General features: G+C 42.8%; 1 protein-coding gene across 1 annotated transcript in view; it reads right to left on the bottom strand.

Annotated features, from left to right (window-relative positions):
• CACHD1 (cache domain containing 1) overlaps positions 1-7,410 on the bottom strand; it is a 198,246-nt gene extending 190,836 nt beyond the window's left edge. Inside the window, exon 1 of the mRNA XM_086953590.1 lies at positions 7,342-7,410. The gene's annotated coding sequence lies outside the window, so the exon portion shown is untranslated. The remainder of the gene's footprint in view (positions 1-7,341) is intronic.
• Between the last annotated feature and the right edge of the window lie 15,668 nt (positions 7,411-23,078).

Genomic DNA, 23,078 nt, shown 5'->3' with positions numbered 1-23,078 from the left:
CATTTTCCTACAGAGCAACAAAAACTATTTTTTGCAGAGGTCTTACACTCAAGAGAGTTCTTCAAATGTCTTATTTGTTGTTCTTTGAGAGTCATAAATATTACAATGTTAATAAACAGTTAAAGCTTCAGAAAACAGTAAAAAAGGCATTAGGACTACATAGTGGGCACATCTCCTTCCTTGTGCCACGCACAAAGAACTTTTTTAGCTGGAACTTGGTCAAGTCTTAGTTTAAGAGTCCTTCTCCTAGCGTGAACAGAGTAGATCTTCAGTGTGGTTGCAAACGGTGTGATACAATAATCTTTTGCACAGTTCTGCATCACAGTGCATGGAGGTTTGCCCTTTAAGTTCACTAGGTCTTTCATCTTTTAAAAAGTAGATTTCTGTACGTCTTCCTCGCACAAACTTGCTGGAGATAAAGCAATCTTGAAAAACAGATCCAATAGCCAAATATGTTTTAATATGTGCATAACTGTGCCTTCTTTTGCTGTGTATATACGATAAAAAATATCCACGCATATCTGCCCCGCTACTCAAATGTTCATTGTCTTAGTTAAAGGAAGTGCATCCCGAGTGTCATTCCACTCGATTGTGATTTTTTTTACCACCTTTTTTGCTATTGGTACTCACAACAATACATCTGAAGTGATGAGATGCATTCTGGCTGCCATGTTGAGTAATGCTTCAGTAACCATCTTTGCTGTCTAAAATAGTTGGAGTTATAACACTGAACTGCTAGAGGCTGCATTTTAGACAACGGAGTGGCAGAGAGCCAATAATGGCAGGCCTAGACGCTCTGCTCTAACATGTCAGTGTTTGTTTTTCTCTTTTGCCCACTTTAATTTAGAACATTCTCCCCTAGTGGGTGGAATGTTCTATTAGCTTTAGAGCCCTTATACTTAGGGCTATATCAATTGTTAAAGTTCTTTTATCTCATTATAGGTACTCAATTCGCGAGATGGCCTTTAATGACTGGTTTAACCTGGAGTAATGGGCTACAATGCTTAGGGTATGACAGGGAATACTTAAAACCCACTAAAGCATGAGGAATTTGAATACCACCTTCAAGACTAAGTCAGCAACATCAACCAATCACTTAGCCGCCATCCAGCATGTAGCACCAAGAGACCCGCTAGGGGGAGATTTGTTCCCGCTTTATAAATGTAAATAACATGGTCTAACAGTAGGCACATTCCATATTCCTGGAGCAAATATCAGCCAAATGCTGTAAATGGCCTTCTACGTTGATAAACCTATTTCTAATTCAACCACAACCAAACTGATCCACAATAGGGGTGAGTTCTCCAAATACTAGCGGTCTGTGCACAGTGTGCATCGATGAAAGGCAGGTGGGGGACATTTTATATGAAAAGCGCAGCAAAAAAGGAGTTCAGCCTCTTTATTCCATCCTGGTAAAAGACAACGCCACAAAGATTTGGATAAACTGGGCAGCGACACCAAACCCACTGTCAGCAAAACGGAATAATCAATTCAGTGAGAGAAGAATTCAGATTGAAAGGCGCAGCCTAGCTCCAGAGGTTCAGCTCCTCCACATTGTTGCCATGGTTTCAGGGACTGCATCTGAGAGGCATATACATGGAGCAGTGTCACCTTTAATCCTCGGGTAGTACCTCAATGGGAAACATAGAACCAGCTGCAGCCACCTCGAAACCACTAAGGAAGGCTGTTAGGGAAACTGTATGTCATCAAACAGGCGGTGGACACCATCCCAGAGATCCTACAGAAATATTACATGGGCTTCCACTTCCTGTGCAGTGTCTGTGCGTGTTTCCAAGAGAAATTAAGTTTCCAACAAGGCTTTGAACATGCTTTGCGGCGAAGCAGAAAGGGAACAAACAAGCTGGCCGCTGTTTTTTGGGACTTACATCAACATGAGGCACATCTGATTTCTGAGGGAGCCCGAAGGCAGGAGCACAAAACAGATCCCAGTAGGTTAAATTTAGACATGGAGAGAGGTGCGCGTGACAGTCGGATGGCAGGCGGCCACTGCAGACACCCTGTCTGCACAGCATGCCCAGACATTTAAACGCAAACTAACAGATTTTACTACTGGACAAAAGAACAAAAAATAAATAAATCGGAGCGAATAGTTCGTGGTAGACAAACTTCAGACTAGTCACTTCCGGACTGTCTGGTTCTAGGCTGTAATTTCCGAGAGAGGAAATAAACCTATGCACTGCACAAGACAATATTGCCCGCTCCACATCAGCTATTTACAAAGGCACTCCCAAATAACCACATACGAAGTAGATGCCTACTCATGGATGTAACTTACAACTGTTTTTATACTTCACAAATCTGTGTGTGCACACAACTCTCTGCCCGCCCACCCACAGCGATTCACAAAATCACACCTAAATACATGGTTTACGGCTATACATTGAATGTACTTTACCAGTGTTTGGCTACTACAGAAACCTCCGCCAAACAACACACTTTCCTTCCCCACTCCCTATGCATAGATGCACTAAGCTATCACATGCACAGTTTACGCTTCTTTACAGATGTACTTACGTCTACTTCACAAACGTGTATTGTACAAGACAGAGCCGCCCTCCGCCCCTTCTCTCAAAAGTAACCCTAAATTAATGCTTGCATAATTTACACCTATGCACATACACAATTTACCAGTGTTTAACTACTTGACAATCATTAGAGCAGCACACAACATACTGCCCTTTCCCACACCTTATGTAAAAAAAACACTCCTAAATGGTCACATGCATAATTAATGCATCCCTACCGAAGTACTTTGACTGGCTAATCGCAGTCTTTCCACCCCCAACTTACAAAAGAACTCCTAAATCATGGCATGCACAGTTTACATCTATTCATAGATGTAATGTACCAGTGTCTAGCTACTTGACAAACCTATGCACTGCACACCACACCGACCGTCCCACACAGGCCCAGCTTCAGGGCAGAGTGACTGGTGAAGCAGCACTGGGCGCTGACCTGTCGAGGGGCACCGACCTGGAGGGGGGGGGGGGGGGGGAGATGGGGTCGCGGAGGCAGCGGGGGGGGGGGGAAGGGGGGGGGGGGAGGGGGAGGGGGGGGGGGGGGTTATGTAGCCATAACTTATGATTGGAGAGATGAGGGGCACTTTTGCCTGGTGGTAGTGAGAGAATCCGAGGAAGCGGTCATGGGGGTGAGGGCATCAAAAATTCTTTTTGATTGGGCGTCACTAGAGCTAAAGCCAGTCCTGGTCCCACACCAAATTCACAGGCTCCTACACAGAGCTTACTATGCATGGATATACTTTTGGCTACTAACAATCAGTTATGTTGTCATAATTTGTCAATTTTGCAGCGAGAACACACAAATTTGCAGCACATTTCAGTAATAGTATTACTTCGTTATTTTGACATTTTTGCACTTGATACGTACAGCTCTGGAAGAAAGCCACCAGCATGTATTACTGTTTCTAAGTCTGATAACTCATTGCTGTGACGTAGCAACAGTTGATAAAAACTCATGTTTTACCTCGGGTCTCAGTGACATCATAGACAACTCCAGCGTTGCTCTTGTTGTCTATTTGATATCGCTCAGAACCCCTTAGTAAAAAAACACATCTTCGCAGTTCACGGTTACCAATTCTTTATGTTAAAACTGCCTAGACTAGGGTTTCAACTTATTAGTGTCAGTTTAACACCTAAATGTAGGAAATAAGCAACAGAAATGTGACCAGTCAACCTTTGAGAAGGACCTTCCACTGTGTGGCAACATGTGTCGCCATGTTTTTAGTAACTTTCGCTCTGTATTGGCTAGAAACTTTTTTTTTTTTAATCTGCAGATTGTCTATCAGATGATCAAATTATACTGCAAATCCATAATTATGTGGAAAAAGCGACTGCTGCAAAATCGATTAATGCCAGTGTCCCTGCCTCTAGAGTACAGTACAATTGTTTAGAGTTAAGAAATATCTCCCCGTTCACAATACAGGAAATCTCCAATTCCATCAAATCCCTTAAGAGCAACAAGGCCCCTGGCCCTGACGGCTTCTCAGACAGTGTTTATAAAGAGTTTATGGGTCCCGTTAGCCCGGTCCTCTTGAACCTTTTCCAATCCTTTATGACCAATGGTGCTGTCACTAACTCAATGAGCGAGGCCACCATAATAGTTATCCCGAAGGAAGGGAAGGACCCTCTTTTAACAAAAAATTATCGCCCAATGTCCCTCATAAATTTGGACTGTAAAATCTATGCTACAATTTTAGCCAACAGATTAAACACAATCTCCCCAAGTTAATTAGTAATTCGCAGGTGGGTTTTCTCAAACACCGGCTATCCAATGATGATACGAGATTACTCTGCCATGTCTTAGACAAAGCCAAAATTACTGCCACTCCTTCCGTTGCCATCACCCTCGACGCGGAAAAAGCATTTGATAGAGTGTCATGGCTTTTTTTACAACACTGTATACAGTCCTTTAATCTGGAGAAGCCATATTTCGCCATGGTTATGGCTCTATAATCCTCCCCGTCAGCCCGAATTGCCATAAACTGCTCCCTTTCGGCTCCCTTTCGCTTAGAACAAGGTACCAGACAATGTTGCCCCCTCTCTCCAGGCCTTTTCCTCCTGGCCCTTGGACCCCTCTTAGCTGCCATAAAAAGTAACAAGACCATCAAGGGGATGGAATTCGGTGACAAGCGAGTGAAATTGGCGGCGTACGCAGATGACATTCTAGTGATCACCAAACAGCCAGACTCCTCCATTGAGGGCCTCATATCCACCATAGAAACCTACTCAATACATTCTGGCTATAAACTAAATCGGGATAAGTCGGAGGTTAAAGCACTGAATATCCTCGGTACAAGAGACATGTTGGGTAATTTGGGCCTGTACTGGCAATCAGGCTTCATTAAAGACCTCGTGTTGAATTTGGCAGCAATCTCGCTGAAACACTTCAACGTAACGAAAAAATAACCTTTGATAAAATTAAAACGCAACTAGACGGGTGGTCCCCCCGCTTTATTACCTGGTGGGGAAGAATCAAGACCATTAAAATGATTTCCCCTATAGTCAATCATCTAATCACCATGCTGCCCCTCACGCTATCCCCGGAATTCCATCACAAATTAGACGCCGCGCTTACAAATTTTCTTTGGAGAGGGAACAAAACACAAATAAGTTTAAAGAAACTTCGCCTAGACAAGTCTGCAGGTGGAGTCAACCTGGCGGACTTCAAGAGATACCAAACTGCGTTTCTTGCCAAACAGGGCTCTTACTGGGTATCTCCACCAGAGGGCTACTCCCCCATGTGGCTTGAGATAGAGAAGGCCCTCCTCGGGAACGTTGCCCCAGCGACTGCCCTGTTCACTAAACTAAATTCAATCTCCTGCTCGAAACCTATTTTTAGAAATACAAGAATAGCCCTTCTTAAAGTGGATAAACTACTTGATGCCTCTATCCGACGCTCACGATGGGAATCAATATGGCATAACCCTACGCTGCTCTACAAAGGTAAACCACTATACAATCGACTCTGGGTGGAAAACGGCATCTTTTTCCCACACCAACAATATGAAGGTGAATATCCCCTGTCGTTCAAAGATCTCCAATCCAAATATAACCTTAGCTCACTTGAGTTAGATTCCTTCCTGCATATAAAAACAGCGATCACCAAAGCGAACCTCTCCTCTAACCCTCCCTCCCTTCCGTCCTATTTCACCAGATTAAACAGGCTAGGTCACCAGGTGTCATGGCTCTATAAACTCCTACTACCACAGCATTCCAATCTCACTGCTCATACCAAACAGTTTTGGTCATCATGCTCTTCCTTCCCCATCTCAGACATGGATTGGGCCAAAACCTGGGACACCTGCATGCGACACAAAATCAGCCCCAAATTATCCCAAACTAAATTCTGGCTTCTCCATAAAGCCTTTTGGACGCCTTTTGCACGTCTTTTTGCCCACAACATCAGGTCTGACGCTTTTTGCTGGAACTGCAACTGTGCAGAGGGTGACCTGGACCACCTTATCCTCCAATGTGAATGTGTTACCCCATTCTGGGATAAAGTCTTCGAATTTACGGATAAAGTTTTTTCTTTCTCCTCACCCAGGGAGCTACCCTACCTAGTCTTTGGGTTTCTTAAAGCCAAGTCCCTCAACGACAATGATAGGGCCTTACTTGACCTTCTGCTCACGGCTGCTGTAAAGGTGGTCCTCAATAATTGGAAAGATACCCGGAAAGCTAATAATGCCTGCTGGTTAAACTGGGTACTTAGTCTCTGTGGCTCGGACAATACGGCTCTTATGCAATCCCCTTGGCGTCCTCCGCGCAGGCGCTTGTTGATGACCCTTGACAACTATTTTAGTGCCCATAAGCCTCCCTGAACCAATCTCTCGCTCCCTTGACCAAATACTCGCCACTTTGACCTCACATGTCACACTTCTTCCGTGGCTAGATTCGCCTTTATGCATAACTGAACATATTTATGCTCACTTCCAGTCATGACAACGAAATGTGGACCAATCAGGGGTTACTTAAGCTGACTCCGTTATTTTATTTGCTGTCTCATGTATGATTTGTTTCCTTTATTTTAACTTTTTGTGGTGGTTTATTTAGTGATATGTTTACTTACTAGTACTTCTCTTTCATTTCAGCTTTTATCCAATTATTACACCTCAACTGTATATCTTAGAACCATCTGTTAATTATTGTGTGTACCGCATCTAAACGATTGTCATCATTCACTTTATTGCGTTGTTTTATTTTTATGTCTGAAACTACCAATAAAACTTTTCTGAAATCAGAAAAAGAAATATCTGGAAGTCATTTTTTTTCTTTTTACTGACATTTCCCTTTCAATTCAAATGCTTTTGCCTTAGACATCCAAACCTTGATTCATACACATTGGATTGCACTTTACTACACTTACTTCGGAACTTAAATCAACCCTTTATCAATGTAAATTTAATGTGACAGTAAGTGCAAACAAGTTATTATAAAATGTGAATACCTACAAGGTTATGAAGGCATAAACCTAGTTTACACTGCAATATGTACACCATTCCTTACTGCACAGACTGCTTGAAAGTAAGTGCAAAGAGATAAGATTGCACGAGTGGTCATACTACGTTTATGCAGATCGCATACCTTTCTAACTGGTTCAACCTTAGTGCTGAAAATGTAAATTTTGACTTTTTCCAATCTTAAATCGGAATTGCACATGAAAAGATTTTATCAACTGGCGCCACCTACCTAGTAACAAATGGCGCAGCCTTTTAGGTGTTTGCTTGGAGCACAGGCAAGGTCGTGAATTATTGAATTGTACACGCATAATCAAATGACTTCCTTTAACACTGATATGACTTACCTGTTGAACTTCAGTTTCACCGTTTGAAATTTTCTCTGTATATATGAACGAACTAAATATCCTCTGCAACAAAATAAAAAGAGAGAAAGTATAAATATCTTAGCAAAGCATAAGAAAAACATAATAGAAATCATATTTTTACATGATTGACTAATGAAAAACAGAAATATTACAACCAACACTGCAGCTACAAAAAATACCCTTTTGCCCTGCTAAAGCGGTTCTTAACACTTTGTTTTCTGTGGACCCCTGCAGAATCACCACTGGGTTCTGGGGAACCTCACACTGAATCACCTCTGGATTCTGGGTATCTCAACTGAATCATTACTGAAAGTCGAGGACACTGGCGAAGGAAATGCTATGATTTGAATCTCAAAACAATACACACAAATAAAGAAACAAGTATCCATTAAACAATATACAAATGATGAAATATTGAATTCACAATTATAGAAAAATCAAAACTTTAAATGGAACCTTTCTAAATCTTCTATAAATTCTAAAAGACGGAGTGATATGCTAGACTCTAGCATATCACCATCTTTTTTTGCTCCTAATGCATGCTCTCTTTTGTCAGCACTTCAATTGAGGCCACCGATCATCCACACTGTATTGTGTTTGTTGTACTTGTCCTGCTCCTACGAACGAAGCCACAGATAGATAGATAGATATCAACTTACATTTTAGCTGCCATGTTCAAATTCTTTAACATTTACAAAAACATATTTACATTTTAAATTTAGTTTTGCTTATACATAAATGAATCTGCTAATAACATTCAATTTTGTAAACTCTTGTTGACGCCTTGAATACAGGTCGATAAACCCCATGGGTCCACAGACCACAGGTTAATAACCGATGCAGGACTGCATTGTTCAAACTGGCATTTGTGTATATTAAGATTTATAGCACTGATATGTTGCTCTCTGGTTACTTCAGAGTGCTAGGTTACACTAGTAGATTTTCAGCACTGAAGTGCTGTTCATATAGAATTGATTGATGATAAAGTCTGCTTGCAAAATAAAAACTTTGGTCTCAGACCAAATAGTTGAAGAACGGGAAATGTGTCTTTATTGGAAGAGGCAGGCGGACAGAGGTGGACACTGCAGGTTATGGACAGTTACAACCCAGCCTGTAAGTGAGGAGGGGTCTGTTTTCCTTCCACGTGGGTGGAAACAGTACACTGTTCTCTAAATGCAAACATTTTATTTGGTTCCTTGCACGGAGTTGTACAAAATGAAAGTTTTGATATGAAAACCCTTACAAGTGAAGAAAGGCAACTAGGGGTTTGATAGACTTTTAAGTTGGGAGACATTATGCAAAGGGTGTTGTATTCATCCTTCTAGAGCAGGGGTCTCCAACCTTTTCTGTAATAAGAGCTACTTATGTTCAATGAAACTCATTAGGAGCTGTTGATATTATTAGGGTTGGAATAGTGACCATATCAGACAAGATTAAATTAGTAGCCACCATATGCAAGATTACTACCAGCGATCGCCTCAGTCCATCAGGCATGGTTACAAGCAGTAACGTATAAAAAGCTTTGTCAATGTGGAATGCCTCTACATGGGTAATACATAGCCACAGTTGCAATGACTATGGCACCAAGGTGGTACCATTTGTTAAACGTTTTCCCAAATGCCACATGCTTTAGCACTCAAATATCAGCCTTAAATGAAATTTGGAAACTCAGACCTCTTTTTCCAAAAATCATGAGTTCTGGAAATAAACACATTTTCATCTCAACTATACACTTTAAATGTTGGTATACATATCATAATTCAACCAAGTAAAAGCTTCTAATTTAGTAGTCTGGGCTGCACACAGGGGAGCTACTTACAGGTACCTGGAGAGTTACTTATTGTAGAAGGCTGTTCTAGAGAATGCAAATGATATCTGCCAACCATCCCAGAGCCCTTTCTGGTAGTGGAAGCATAGACATAAAAATAATAGCAAAAGCCAGACGGCTGCAGGAAGAAATGCACGTAATGCTGTAGTGTAAGTCAGCTGGCCACTGAGTTGAGTGAGTGCATCACGAAGAACACAACCCCGCATACTTTTCTACAGTTTGCCCACTGTCACAACAGGGCTCATTTATTACTTTTAGTTGTGCCTGATCAAACGATGGCTGCATTTAGGAGTGGTGGGCTTTTTAACCCCTTCGCCGCGGGGCGAATTCCCCCACCGCGCGAGGCGCTGCGGTACTCATGACTAGCTCAGCTCGTCATGAGGCACAGTGGAGCTGTGCTCATGACGAGCTGAACTCGTCATGACTCTGCCCACTTAATGGAACACTCCGCACAGGAGGGGAATTATCCCCGCGTGGGCGTTCCACAGCAGTTATGACGAGCTCAGCTCGTCTTGAGCACAGCTCCACTGTGCCTCATGACAAGCTCAGCTCGTCATAAGCGCCGAAGGAGTTAACATGGTATCTTTATTTTCAACACTTTTACATGAGGTAGTACTTACAGAACAAGTTCTAGACTGTCTACCAGCTCGCTTGGTAAAGCGCACATGCAAGGGTCTTCTAAATGCATGAAAACTAAATGGATAAGGCTAGAGTCTGGATGTATATCGCAAAAAAAGGTGGACCAGGAGCGCCTGTAGGTCCAGCGTATGTGCGCCTATCATGGCCTATCACGTACAAGCGCCCTCTGGAGCAGAGATTGGGTAGGCCGTCCTGTGCAATCGTCACTACGACTCTCATGCTAAATTATTGTTTTCCATGCTGTGAGTCTTAAGTGCTTCCCTAATTGGGTCGGCTTTTTAGGAAACACTTTATAAAAGGTACACCACATTAAGGTTAATTTGGGATTGGATTACTCTTGATACCAACTAGGAGTCCAACCACTGTGTAGATTAGAAACTTTCAGTCCTCACGAATTGGCATCTGATCATTATTGACATCAACTACGGCAAGAAACATGTTGACCTTTTTGACCTACCAGAGATCATTGCCTTTACAGTTAGCCTCCACTTTCATTAGACAAGTAGACTCACTGATTAAAAACTTTATTTAGAGAAGTACTTAGTCTAATTTAAAAACACCTTTTTATGCATACACTTCACAACACCAACAGCCCTACACCCACACTTCACATATGGCATTTGAACAGAAGATCTCCGATAAAGAGCCCATTCGCGGGATCCGTCAGACATTGCAGCACTGACGTGACGAGGAGCACGCCCTATGATGAAGCATGATCCCCACTGGGTGTGTGAGAGCTCCTGTTCCTAAAGGAACCGACCCCCTTCGCCCCCCCCCGTCCGCTTCCTTAGACACTGACTGACCGCATATTCTCCTTTTCTTTGCCTCAAGGTACTGCATACCTTATGTTGATAAGAGTCTGGTAATGCCTGAGGCAGGCTCTTCTACCTGAACCTTCCGACAATTCCCACTGCCTTCTGTTCACAAAGCCCTAAAGTCTGATAGTCTCCCCTTCAAGACGCGATGACTAGTCCACACCCTGCTATCCCAAACGACCAAAGCTCGTTCAACAACCCAAAACCACCAGAAGCAGCAGTTCCTTTTGCCATACACCGAAGATCCTGGTGCCGACACACTGGCTCCAGGCTACTAAAACAATGCGCTTCTAAACACAGATCTTTTTCACTTGAAGGCAGGGCCTACGTATATTTAGCACACAGATCTGCTGCAAAGCACGTGGTGCTTCAATGCTAAACTCAGCTTTAGACACAAAATTAGTCATACTGGGGTCCAGTTACATTACTATTAAAAGAGCATAGGCTCATTTGCAGATTAATAACTGGGCAAATAGAAACAAGGCAATTGAAGAGTGAGGTTCGGTTCTTCCAGTCACAAATCAAGACAGACATTGGAAATAGACTGTTGGTGTTGAAGTTCATCCGAATGACTGGTCCTGATGTAGACAGAGGCACAACGGATTGATAAATATCCAAAGAATGACAACCCTAAACTGCAACCGGTTAGGTCTTTGTTCACTTTTCTCTTCAATATCCATTTTTTATGGATAATTATTAGAAACAACACAATCAGATGACATTGCCAAAAGTAACATATATGTTCCTCACAAAATTAAGTGGTTTGCTGCACGACCTGTACAATCATCAAAATGTTAAAATTCAGTTTAAGGATCTTGTGAATTTTCAGTGTTTGGGGTTGCTCCATAACACCAGAATTGTGCTCCCAGCCTCTCATCTTTCAGTTTATTTATTTATATTTGTAGGTCTGCATTGATACCATAGCTGCCAACGAATCCTTTTGTTATCTGTTCTCTACCTAGACAGCGAATTCCTTCTCACATCATACTATTGGCCGTTTTGTGTATTATCCCATCTTCTAAGGAATGCTTTTATTGCAATGCATGGAAGACTAATTTACATTTTAAGATTACCCTGAATTATTACACACTAGATTGTTTACCATGTAGATGCATTTCATACAGAAATCATTGTTTCTGGTCCTCCAAGGCATTGGGTTTTTTTTAGAAAATATTTCAGTTAGGATTCAAATGCAAGACACACCTCCTGGCGTTGCCATTGGTTGTTCTATATATTGTCAAATCTACCCCTCCACGTTTCGCAGCATTGCACACTGAATTGCGATAGGAAAGTAAAACATTTATTGGCTATATAAAGTTGAATGTTATCAATGATTTACTACTAGTGTATTCATTGAGTCATGTCCAGAAAAATGTACAGAAAGGTCAATATATAAAACATAGCTAATGAACTTATAGAAGTAATATAAAAAAACATCAACTGATGAACTTATAGAAGTAATATAAAAAAAAGTACAGAGAGTAAGTGATGTTGCAAGAATCGAGAAATGAGGAGTATGGAAATGCGTCAAATGAAATATAGGGCAGTGGCTAGCTAGGTGAAGATGAACATAAGTATGCGATATTAATATTTAACAGACTAATTACCACTGCAAGTCAAGTCAGAGAAGGTGTGGCCCTACAGGTGTAATGTAGACTACTGTGCGATAAACACATTAAAGGGCCATCCTTAGGGAGTGGATCTGAAGGTTGCTATCAAAAAAGGTAACTACTACAGGACTCCATATGGAAGCAAATCCATAGCTATATATTGACTAAAAGCTCATCAGGTGCATATGACTCAAAAAGTGATGGGTCTCATGCGTAAACTACAGGGTCAAAATGACAGGTCAACTAAAACAAAAAGGTGTAACTTCATTCAATGCTCACCACACAGACATTCTTCTGAAGTGAGAGTGGTTCATTAAAAAACAAACAAAAAAACACCTCCAAATCCCCCAAAACAGCACAAACCTTTACTAAACAGATGGGAGAATTGGAGACGTTGTTTAACATCCTGCATAGTTGCTATTGACCAACTTGCTCAACAGGTGTCGGAGTTGAAAGTTCCTATGTGACTGGTGCAGAGGCCACCTAACGCGGATGATAAGGCCTACTCGAATGTGTTCCATTCCATTAAAAACCACCAACACTGTGCTACTCCTGCTTTTATTTTTAGGCACCCAAAAAGTATTGTCTGCAAAGAGCGGAAGACACATTTACCAAATATAATAAAGAAGTGTATACACTTTTAAAGAAAATATTTAAGGAGGACTGCTTATATCTACAGGAAACAAAGGTGTACAAGTGGGTGGTGTCTTGAAACCGATAGAATTTTAAAGGGGCCATCATCTCAAAACCCAAGCCAACAGCCCCAAAAATGAAAGATTCTAAAATACCCATTGTTGACCATTGTTAGTGATGCACGGCTGAGTAAAGGGAACAGTTTTTTTTTCTAATGTGGAGGATCTTCAATGTTTGCCTTTCCTATATACATACACATGCACACAGTATATATATTTAGTTAACCACTTTGAGAAGGATCAGTTATACATGGGATAAAGTCATGAAGGAGTTCCAAGACTACACAAAGGAAAGTTCTGGAACCCAGAGGTGACTAGTAATATCCTTATGTGCAGCAGGACCTATTTTACTCCATATAATACAGGGTCACAACTTCGCCTTGCCCAAAAACCACTTAAATCCTTTGTGCGTAGTCCTTTCTTATGAAAGCAATGCAATGTTTGTGAACATGAAGGATAAAAATAGAATCTCTAGTGCAAAATTAAACACATCAAAAAAGTGGTTGGATATTTGTTGTAAAAGGATATTAGAATCAAGTTAATACAAGTTAGTTTTTTTTTTTAAGTAAGGTGCAGTAGCTAAGAATGTGTAGAAACATACAGAAAAAATCTAACTTTTCTATTATTCCCTATATAATGCAAAAAATAAAAATGTTGCCATAAATATCTCCTTTCTGCTTGTCACTGTATAGCGATAAAACCGAACAGGAGAAAGAAAAGAAATGCTTTGTTTTTGTTCTTCAAACAAATGTGTTCATTATTCTCCATGACAGGAGTAGGCCTGGTCGGTGTTCGCAGAGTCAACTCTGCGAAGTGACCAAAAAACTACGCTGTGCTACGCGGAGTACAACAAGCGGCACAGTGCTTTTGGTCACGCCGTAGTTCGCATTGATTTTCAGCGGCGGGTTTTTGTCCCGCAGTGTAAAATCAGCGCGAAATGCACCATGTGCAGTGCAAGATGGTGCTGCTGCTTTTCTGTCACTCGAGTAGATTTTCTACTTGAGCAGCAGCTTTCTCAACCCGAACAGAAGGCTGCTCAACAGCAGCAGTCGCGACCATCCACGACCGCCCATGTTGAGAAATCCGACCGTCCACGTTGAGAAATCTCACCGGGAGGTGGATTTTCCTCGCTTGCGCTCGCCAACTTGACGCTCGTGTGCTTGAGCAAGGAAAAAGCTCTGCTCCGCGGAGCACAGTTTTTCGGAATTCCGCGTGCTGCATGGAGAGGGGAAAACTTTGCAAACTCCATGAACAGATAGGAGCTCATCACCCAGGCCTAGACATGACCTCTTTCCCCTTGCCTGATGGTTCTAGCATTGTGATGTCAGAGCTCAACTTGAGAGGCCAAGACATTTCTTTTGACTAGATTCGTGACAAGTAGCTTATTATATATAGAATGATAGATGTGTAATAGTCAATTACGGAAATGTTTTAGTAAAAAATAACACCAGATCTAGCACTTTGAAATGGAGGAAGTGTGGTATGAAGTGCTCAGTAAGAAAAAAACACGTTTACTCTGTGCCTACCTATCATATCACAGGTACAACAGTAATATAGCTAAAGATAAACTTCTCTTTAATATTCTCATTTGCCAATGGTGCAATCCACAGCTTTCACTCCCTATATTTGATTACTTTTATATTTTTTTAAACAAGCATTGATAGCATTAGTAAGTCTACCTTAGCATCAGCTGCTGAGTTAGTCTGTGTTATTGAGGATGGACCAGTGGAGTGGTGTGGCTCACTGGTTAGAGGCGGCAGACCCGGAAGCAGAGAACGGCCCGGGACCAGGGTTCAATTCCCGACGCGGCAGGGTCGTGGACCAGGGTCAGCGGACTCGATAATTCTCGCCTCAGTGCCTACTCTAACCAGGGATCACACTCTGCAACTCTGGGCATTAGCTTGCCTCATCTCTACAACAGCCCCCCACATTCGCCGGGGATGCCTGGTTTCACCTTGGAGATACCCAGTAGGGACCATCTCACAGGGATAGCAGGGCGGGTTCCCCAGCGGTCTACAGCGCCATGACGCCTCAGGGCAGCAGTGCGCTTTACAAGACACATACATTTACATTTACATGAATGCAAGAATGAGTTAATGGTTAAATTAACAGCCTAATGATATGTGACTATGGATGAGATGTGGCAAGATCCTGGACATACTGGCTCATTACTGAATTCACCCATTCGCCCAGGTCCAGCAAGACAGGCGGTGGAATCGCATGCATTTACAGGAGCAACCTTTCAATTAATAAAGTCACCGCCCCCTCTCTTACCTCCTGTGAATACATCTGCCTTGATGTCATCAGTGAAAACAAACCTGTATGTTCACTACACATCATCTACCACCCACCTGGGGACAACCTCACCTTCTCCCAACAACTCATGGACACAATCTCAATCAACTCAGGATGGCAAAACACACAAATTTTCCTTGGCAATTACAATCTTCACTGGAATGATTGCAGTGACGCAGTGGTAAATAGCCTCAAAAATTTCCTGAACGCTTCTGACCTCACCCAAATTTGCAACAGCCCGACCCATGACAAAGGCTCTATCCTCAACCTTATCTCCAAAGAAGGCACTATTCAACTTGATTCAATCCAAGCCTGTGACTGGTCAGATCACCATATTGTCACATTCTTCATCAATGAAAAAGTTAAACTTAACCCGGTCCAATCCTCCAAGCCCAAAGTTTGGAAAAGAGACCTGAAGAAACTCAATTCAAACTCTTTACCCCCTAACAGCTACAATCTCCTACTCCCCCCTACCGGCGTTACTGACGTTCAATACTTAACTGACCACTATCTCAACGCTCTTCAGCTGGAGTCTGAAGAAATCTGATTTTGAGCGTTTTATTTTCCTGAAGTATGCGTTTCTCTTTTTCTTCAGAATTTTTAGGTGCAGTGCCGAGGGAACAGATCTCCAGGTGCGCTCTGCCATTCGCATGGCCCGTCTATCTTCATTGAGACTCCCGTCGTACCAAGGGTTGGAGATCTTGGTGGAGACTCTTTTCAGTTGCATCGGTGCAACCTCATTGATTATTGCAATGAGGTTGCACCGATGCAACTGAAAAGAGTCTCCACCAAGATCTCCAACCCTTGGTACGACGGGAGTCTCAATGAAGATAGACGGGCCATGCGAATGGCAGAGCGCACCTGGAGATCTGTTCCCTCGGCACTGCACCTAAAAATTCTGAAGAAAAAGAGAAACGCATACTTCAGGAAAATAAAACGCTCAAAATCAGATTTCTTCAGACTCCAGCTCGACCAAGCAAAAAACCGTCCAAGAAAACTGTTTGACCTAATCTGAACACAATCCAAGGAACAACCCCAAGCAGTCGACACTATGGGCAATGCACCTTCCTGTGAAGATTTCTCTGCTTTCTTTAACCAAAAAACTGACAACATAAGGAGCGATCTCCTCATTGACGCAAGCCTTTACTCCAAACCCCACTGCATATCACCCAATGAACGAAAAAACAATGCGACTTGGTCATCCTTTGGCACTTACTCTGAAGAAGAAATTGGCAGACTACTCAGCACCTTGAAACCATCCAATCACCTCACTGACCCTCTTCCTGCTAACGCTGTAAAAGACTTCACCCCTTTGCTCCTCCCACTCTGGACTAAAATTATCAACAGCTCACTTCAACAAGGAACCATCCCTGACTCCCTCAAAGTTGGACAAGTTACACCTTTACTAAAGAAACCAACAGCCGACCCCACTGATCTAAACAACTACAGTCCTATTACCAACATTCCCACTCTCGCCAAACTGTTGGAAAAATGCGTTCAACTACAATTGACAAAGCACATAGAACAGTTTGGTCTCCTCAACCCTCATCCATCAGGCTTCCGAGCAGGGCACAGTACCGAAACTGCTATGACTCACATAATTGACGACGCCCTCCAAATTTTAGATCAAAACGATACCTGCCTCCTCATCCTTCTTGATCTCTCTTCAGCATTCGACACTGTGAAACATGAGAACTTACTCGAACTCTTAAACACAAGAATGGGTCTTCTGGGACTGTTCTTCAGTGGTTCACTTCCTTTCTACACAACCGGTCTCAGAAATTCAAGAGCAACAACTTGATGTCTTCTCCAGTACCTGTATCATTAGGTGTCCCTCAAGGATCCTGCCTATCCCCAACTTTGTTCAACCTAGTTATGGAACCTCTCACCACCTTGCTACAAGCATCCAATGTACACTTTCACATGTACGCCGATGACACCCAACTATATCTCAAACTACAATCCCCCAAAAGACATTATGCGTCTGAACTCAACGATCAGAAGCACCCAATCCTGGCTTGCCGATAACCACCTCAAACTCAATGCTATGAAAACTGAGTTCCTTCTGATCTCACCTCCCGCGAAAATCTCTACCACTCAAACCTGGCTTAAACACCTAACTGCACTCAATGTCCAAACGACCATGGTGGATTCAGCAAAATCTTTAGGCATAACACTTGACGCCAATCTCAACATGCAGCAGCATATCAGCAAGGCAACTAAGGGAGTGAACTTCCAAATAAATACCTTGAGGAAACTTAAACCCTTCCTCCCAGCCAAAGACTTCCAAACTGCAGTACAAGCACTAGTCATCCCTCGCATAGACTACGGCAGCATCGCCCTCTGCGGTCTCCCCCTAACTACAACTGCATCCCTAAGAGCTTCACTACACGCGGCAGCGAGACTCATTTCTGGATCTAAAAAACACTCGCATATCTCCCCTGACTTTAAATCCCTGAACTGGCTGCCTTTTGAAGCCAGAATACATCTGAAAATTGCTTGCATTACGCACAAGGCTATACACCTGAACTCACCCAGCTACCTCACTCAGAAGCTGACAATTTCCAGCGGCTTCAGAACCACCAGAAGCACAAACAATCTTCTGCTGAAACCTCGAAGATTCCGGAAGGAAAAAACTTACAAACGCTCCTTCTCAGGAATGGCGCCCAGGATCTGGAACTCACTCCCTCCTGAAACCAGACTCATCTCCTCCACTCCTCTTTTTAAGAAAGAAGTAAAAGCTATCCTCATGGCTAAATACACTTGAACTACTACTTTTCATCTTTTAAGACTCTGCGTCGATTTGTACTACTTGTTTGATCCCTTTGCACATGTGTATTACTTGTATTATCGACCTACCTGATTGTCCATGCTCCCTCTTATTTGTACTACTTGCATTGATGACGTACCTTCCCAACTATGCTCCCTCGTGTTCCCACCCTACCACTCACTTACCCCTTGCCAGTTTGTAAAGCGCTCTGTTATCTGCAAAGATCTTGTTCGTGCTATATAAAACTTTCAAAATAAATAAATAAAAAATAAAATAAATCCACTGCGTCACTCACAAAATATTAACCAACCAATCAACAATTAGGATGAGCTTTCAGGTGGGTGCGAGGGCTACAGGCTTTTGCCAATGCCTGATTATGTTGACGCCCCTATCAACTCAGATACTGCTGTTCAGCGCGGAGAGCCCCGGTTTTGTGGACTACGACGCTACATAAAACAAACCATTACTGGGTTGGGAGTTCAAAGGGTCCACTTGTAACTAAAGGTTATTCTCAGGGAGCCGCTGCACGCACTGCAACTGCCCACCAAAAGAGCAACTAAAACAATAGCCTTTCTTAGGTTTACACTACTTAGCCATGTCACTCTCGGTCGGCCCCGCCGCCCCTTCCCTTTCTCTCTGGGAATTGAGGAATTCCAGAAATGTGAACTCTGGGCTCTAAAACAACATTTGGGAGGAGAGCGGTAATTCTTCGCCGGCACGACTCTCAGGGAGCTTAGGCATGAAGAATGCAAAACAAGAGCGTCTAAAAGCTTCGGTGACGCAGCCTTAGCACTAGGCCGCATGCGTGAAACACGGATATGCTGGTGGGGGCGCACACCGCATACAGTGGTTTTAGTTCCACGTGCTATTTCATTTCTAAAGATAAAGGAGGACATGCGTGACACAATAACTTAGGTTGTGTTTGCAATACCAAGATCACTAAAACAAGTAACTTTTTTTGGTTGCGCTAATTACCTCTGCTGTCCCTAAGCGCTATAAATAATAGAGGACACTATAACCAAATGTACGGTCCTCAAGTCACCAAGCTCAGAAAGACGAAAGGTCGAGTCTTCCTTCCCGGGAGTCTACCTCAAAACATGCACAACACCTGATTTTGTCAGCAGCGAGCGTTCAACTCGCTGCGCCATCGCAGTGTGCAGAAAGCCTACCTACCCTGTTTAAATACAATGGAGAAAAAAAAGTTTACCACCAGGCTACTGATCCCTTGCAGACTGCAGAGCTTCACATGCCCATCCGAGTGCATTACTTAACCAACATCGCCTCCTGAGCCTTTTAAAAGCAGTCCTTTGAACTATAGCTTTCGGGCACCACGGTGTTCTGGCTTTCATTAAAATTGTGCAGCCAAGGTAAAATCGTATTAGCAAACCTGCCATTTTCACAGGCGGATTCCACCCAGTAATCCAGATAAAATTAGGATGGTACCAAACGGTGAAAGAGCCGAGTCACACTCTAATGCACGGATCAGGCCTGCTGATCCCCCGGGCTACGGGATAATTGCTCTTCCGTTACCTCAGGAATATTCCATTCCTCAGCCGAGGGGTTTCCAGACTCCAGCCCAGACCGGCGCGCGCTGCACTCTCGCCAGCACATGCACGCATCTCAAAATACAAAAGCTGTTAAATGTATACAAAAACGCATTACTCTTTCATGCGAATGTACGGCTGTTAGTACACACACCGCGCCCTATGAGGAATAGCACAATTCCAGAGGCAGGCCAATCCCACTACCAGAGAGGCCTGCAAACAAGCATTGGTAAAAGCAATAGATCAGGTGTAGGCCGCCAGTCTCTTGGCTTAAATCAATTCCTCTTTTGGTTGGTCAAGTTTTTTGCAAACTTCATTGTTGGGGCGGTAACCATTTTTGGTTTAAAAACACCAATTTTAGCATTGTAATGCCGACACCTAAAGGCAATACTGTGTGTGTGGATATGGTTCTCCTGAGAGTAAAGAATGCACTTACTCACAGTGAGATTAGCCAGTGGCTGAAGTGGGCCCACCCACTGCCCCATGTTATAGTGGGGAAAGAAAACGTGATTGACACAATAATTGACTAATAGATAAGGGTAGACTGAAAGCCCTTAGGTATGCTATAAATAGGGCTCCCGGTTTCATGGTACTTATTTTGTTGCTCTTACCGTCTGTGTTTATCCATATTTATTTTTTGCTATTTTTTTCTGTATTTATCCGTATTTATTTTGGGTTTTGTGGAAAAAGTAAGCTGAAATTAGTATATTTCCACTTTTATTAAACCGATAAATATGCAATCATGCTTGAATGTCTGCCAGATTTCAGTGCTGTGAACACCCGCAGAAGAAAAATCAATGCACTTATATGAAAATATGCACGTTTCAGTATCAACTGTGTGCATATCTACCGCTGTTAAAGTCTTTTACTAAAAACACTTTCTTTTGTAGCTTCTTATCAGTCAATCCACACATCTATTTGCCTGACAGTCATGGCAGACAGTATTTAGAATTACTCAAAAATCAACCCAACTACCGTTTTTATCCACATTTAAAAATAAATACAGACAAGAAAATGAACGTTTTCTGTCTCTATTTATCTGTAAAAATCAGTAAAAACGAAAAGCAAGGAGCCTTAGCTATAAATTACATTTTAGTAAAATCAAAAGGTCTTGGCTATAAATATACCTAAAAAAATTGGCCTATTATGGGATGGAACAGAAAGCAATAACGTTAACCTATGCAGAAAAGCGCCCCAGGCCCTACATAGGGATAAATAAGCACTATTTAAATGCAACAATACAGAAGTGAAGAGATGCTGTTTACTTCAGTGATGACAGAGATTCAACATCTCTTACTCAGGCGCTAGCGGACCCTTGGCTGAAAAATTCTTCAACCCGACGAGGCAGAACCCCGGGAAATCCCTTTAGCTACTGGTATTCCCCAAACACTTGCAGAGCAGCGGGGTTATTCTGCCATGCCAACAAGGGGCAAGGGCCGTGTGCGTGCTTTAAATGCATCAAATATCTAGTACAAGTCTCAGTTCCGACGGGAGTGTGTCCAAGCAGCGGATACATGAAACCAGCTAACTTGGGTCCTTCCAATGACACTGCAGGATCATGGGTTTAGGTCACAAAGAAAACTCCTTGAGTTCTCCTAATGGGAGAAGCCAACCGGTGCTCAAGGTTTTTCTTAGAAACTCACTGGCAGTAGTACTTCCCTGGCCTGTTCGGCCTTTCTTCTTCTTCCTCTGGGTCAAGGTCTGGTGATGTACTCAGAAATGAGTGCACATGCTCTCCACCTGCACAAATTAAGCACTGTGATTACTTGTTGGGGCAGGATGGTTTCATCCACCTCAACACATCCTAAAATTCACTTGAGAAAACTTAAATGTGCACGTTTAGAACATACATGATTCTACCCCCTGAAAGTGTGACTTTTACCCCTTGGGTTGGCTGGCACCAAGACACCTGCATCAGGACTGACACCCCTTCCCCCACACTTTATGTTGTGGAGATTGCCAATTTTGCACGTAATTAGGGACGACCAGAGTACGTTTTTTCGGGTAAATGCATTTAATTTAGCAAAAAATGTGTTACTGTTAGCTGGTATTCTGCATGAAAATTGCACAAAAGCATGCCTCTCCTACTAAGGTGATGGAAGATTCAGGATGGAGACAAATTCTAGGAGAAAGTGTCTCCAGTCATACATTTTCTAAACAAAACCGTCTCCAACAGGCAAAAAACATTGAAAATTATACGCCAAATTTAAGCAGCATGAAATTCCTGAAAAATGCAAGTTTACGCTTGCATTTATACCAAACAAAAAAGATGTAACTGCATTTAAAAACTAGGTAGTGGTCCCTGGCGTGTGCCATGACATCACATTTGTACACGTACACGTCATGGCGTATTTCAATTCAGACAGTAAAGAAACCATAGCTATCCCGAGGTCTGGCTTCTGAACAGCATATTTAGGGGCAGAGTGCCATTGTGAATGTTCTGCTCATCATTTGGACCTCTTCCTGTTGGTAAAAAAATAATGGAATTATTCTCAGAGACTTATTCCTAGTTTTTTGCCTGCAAGAGCCCTCATGGGAGCACTTTCCGCAATGCAAAATTAGTACCTTGCGACCTTTTTTTTTTTCTTGGAAAATATTTTCAACTTTCCCCAAAAAATCTCAGTGGACTCCCGTGGGCATAGACAACACATTCTAAAAAGGCCAGACAACGACTGATGCCACAGTGCGTCTTAAAAACCTAGGCAGACATCACCGAACAAGGAACATTCGAGAAACATTTATTATTAGTGTCACACGACTGGATAAACAGAACAGGGTGTCCCTGTCCCCTGGATGGCCCCCTTAACTCGGGTCAAAAAAATTGGTGGCCTCTTTCACAGATTATGAAAATATTAGTTACATGTCCAGTGGGCAACCAGACGTTACCACAGGATACCCAGGCAGTGGTTAATATGTTAAAAATGCTAGGTTTCTCGTGAGGCGGCAGCTTGCACCAGCCCATCTCGCCTGTAGGCGCCGCCTAAAACAGAACCAACGACTAACCACAAAAGTGAGGGGATGTGGCATAATAGCCTGAGCTGCTAAACCAGGCATCAGTCTCGGTGTTGGCTAAACATCCTGTGATTCTTGACAAATTACTTAATCCCCCATATATTAATGTGCCCTTAACTGGTGCTCATGAAAAGCTCCAGTGTTGATGATTAAGTGCCAATGCGGAGACCGGAAACCACCAGCTCAAATTAAGCACGGTCACCGGAAAAGTACCATCAAGTGGGGGTAGTAGTGTTGTAGGTCCAGGGCCCACATGCTTTGGTTATAACTCCCATGCCATTAGTATGTGGTTATAACTGTCCACGAGCACGTATTTAGTCCCTTTTATTAGCAGGGTCACCTGACTGGTGACTTCGGAGTTGGATGGGGGTGTCAGTTCAGCCTCTGGGGAGGGACCGGCCGCACCATGATATGTCCAGCGGGACCCCACAGCGATATGTGTATGACATCAGGAGCGCCATTCAGAGAACCACCAGGTAATCCGAATATGCCACACTAAAGGAGGGCGAGG

The sequence above is a fragment of the Lissotriton vulgaris genome, chromosome 1_1 (genome assembly GCF_964263255.1).
Source record: "Lissotriton vulgaris chromosome 1_1, aLisVul1.2, whole genome shotgun sequence".
NCBI lineage: Eukaryota > Metazoa > Chordata > Amphibia > Caudata > Salamandridae > Lissotriton > Lissotriton vulgaris.
The sequence above is the reverse complement of the archived record's forward strand: the minus strand, read 5'-3'. Positions and strand labels throughout refer to the sequence as shown.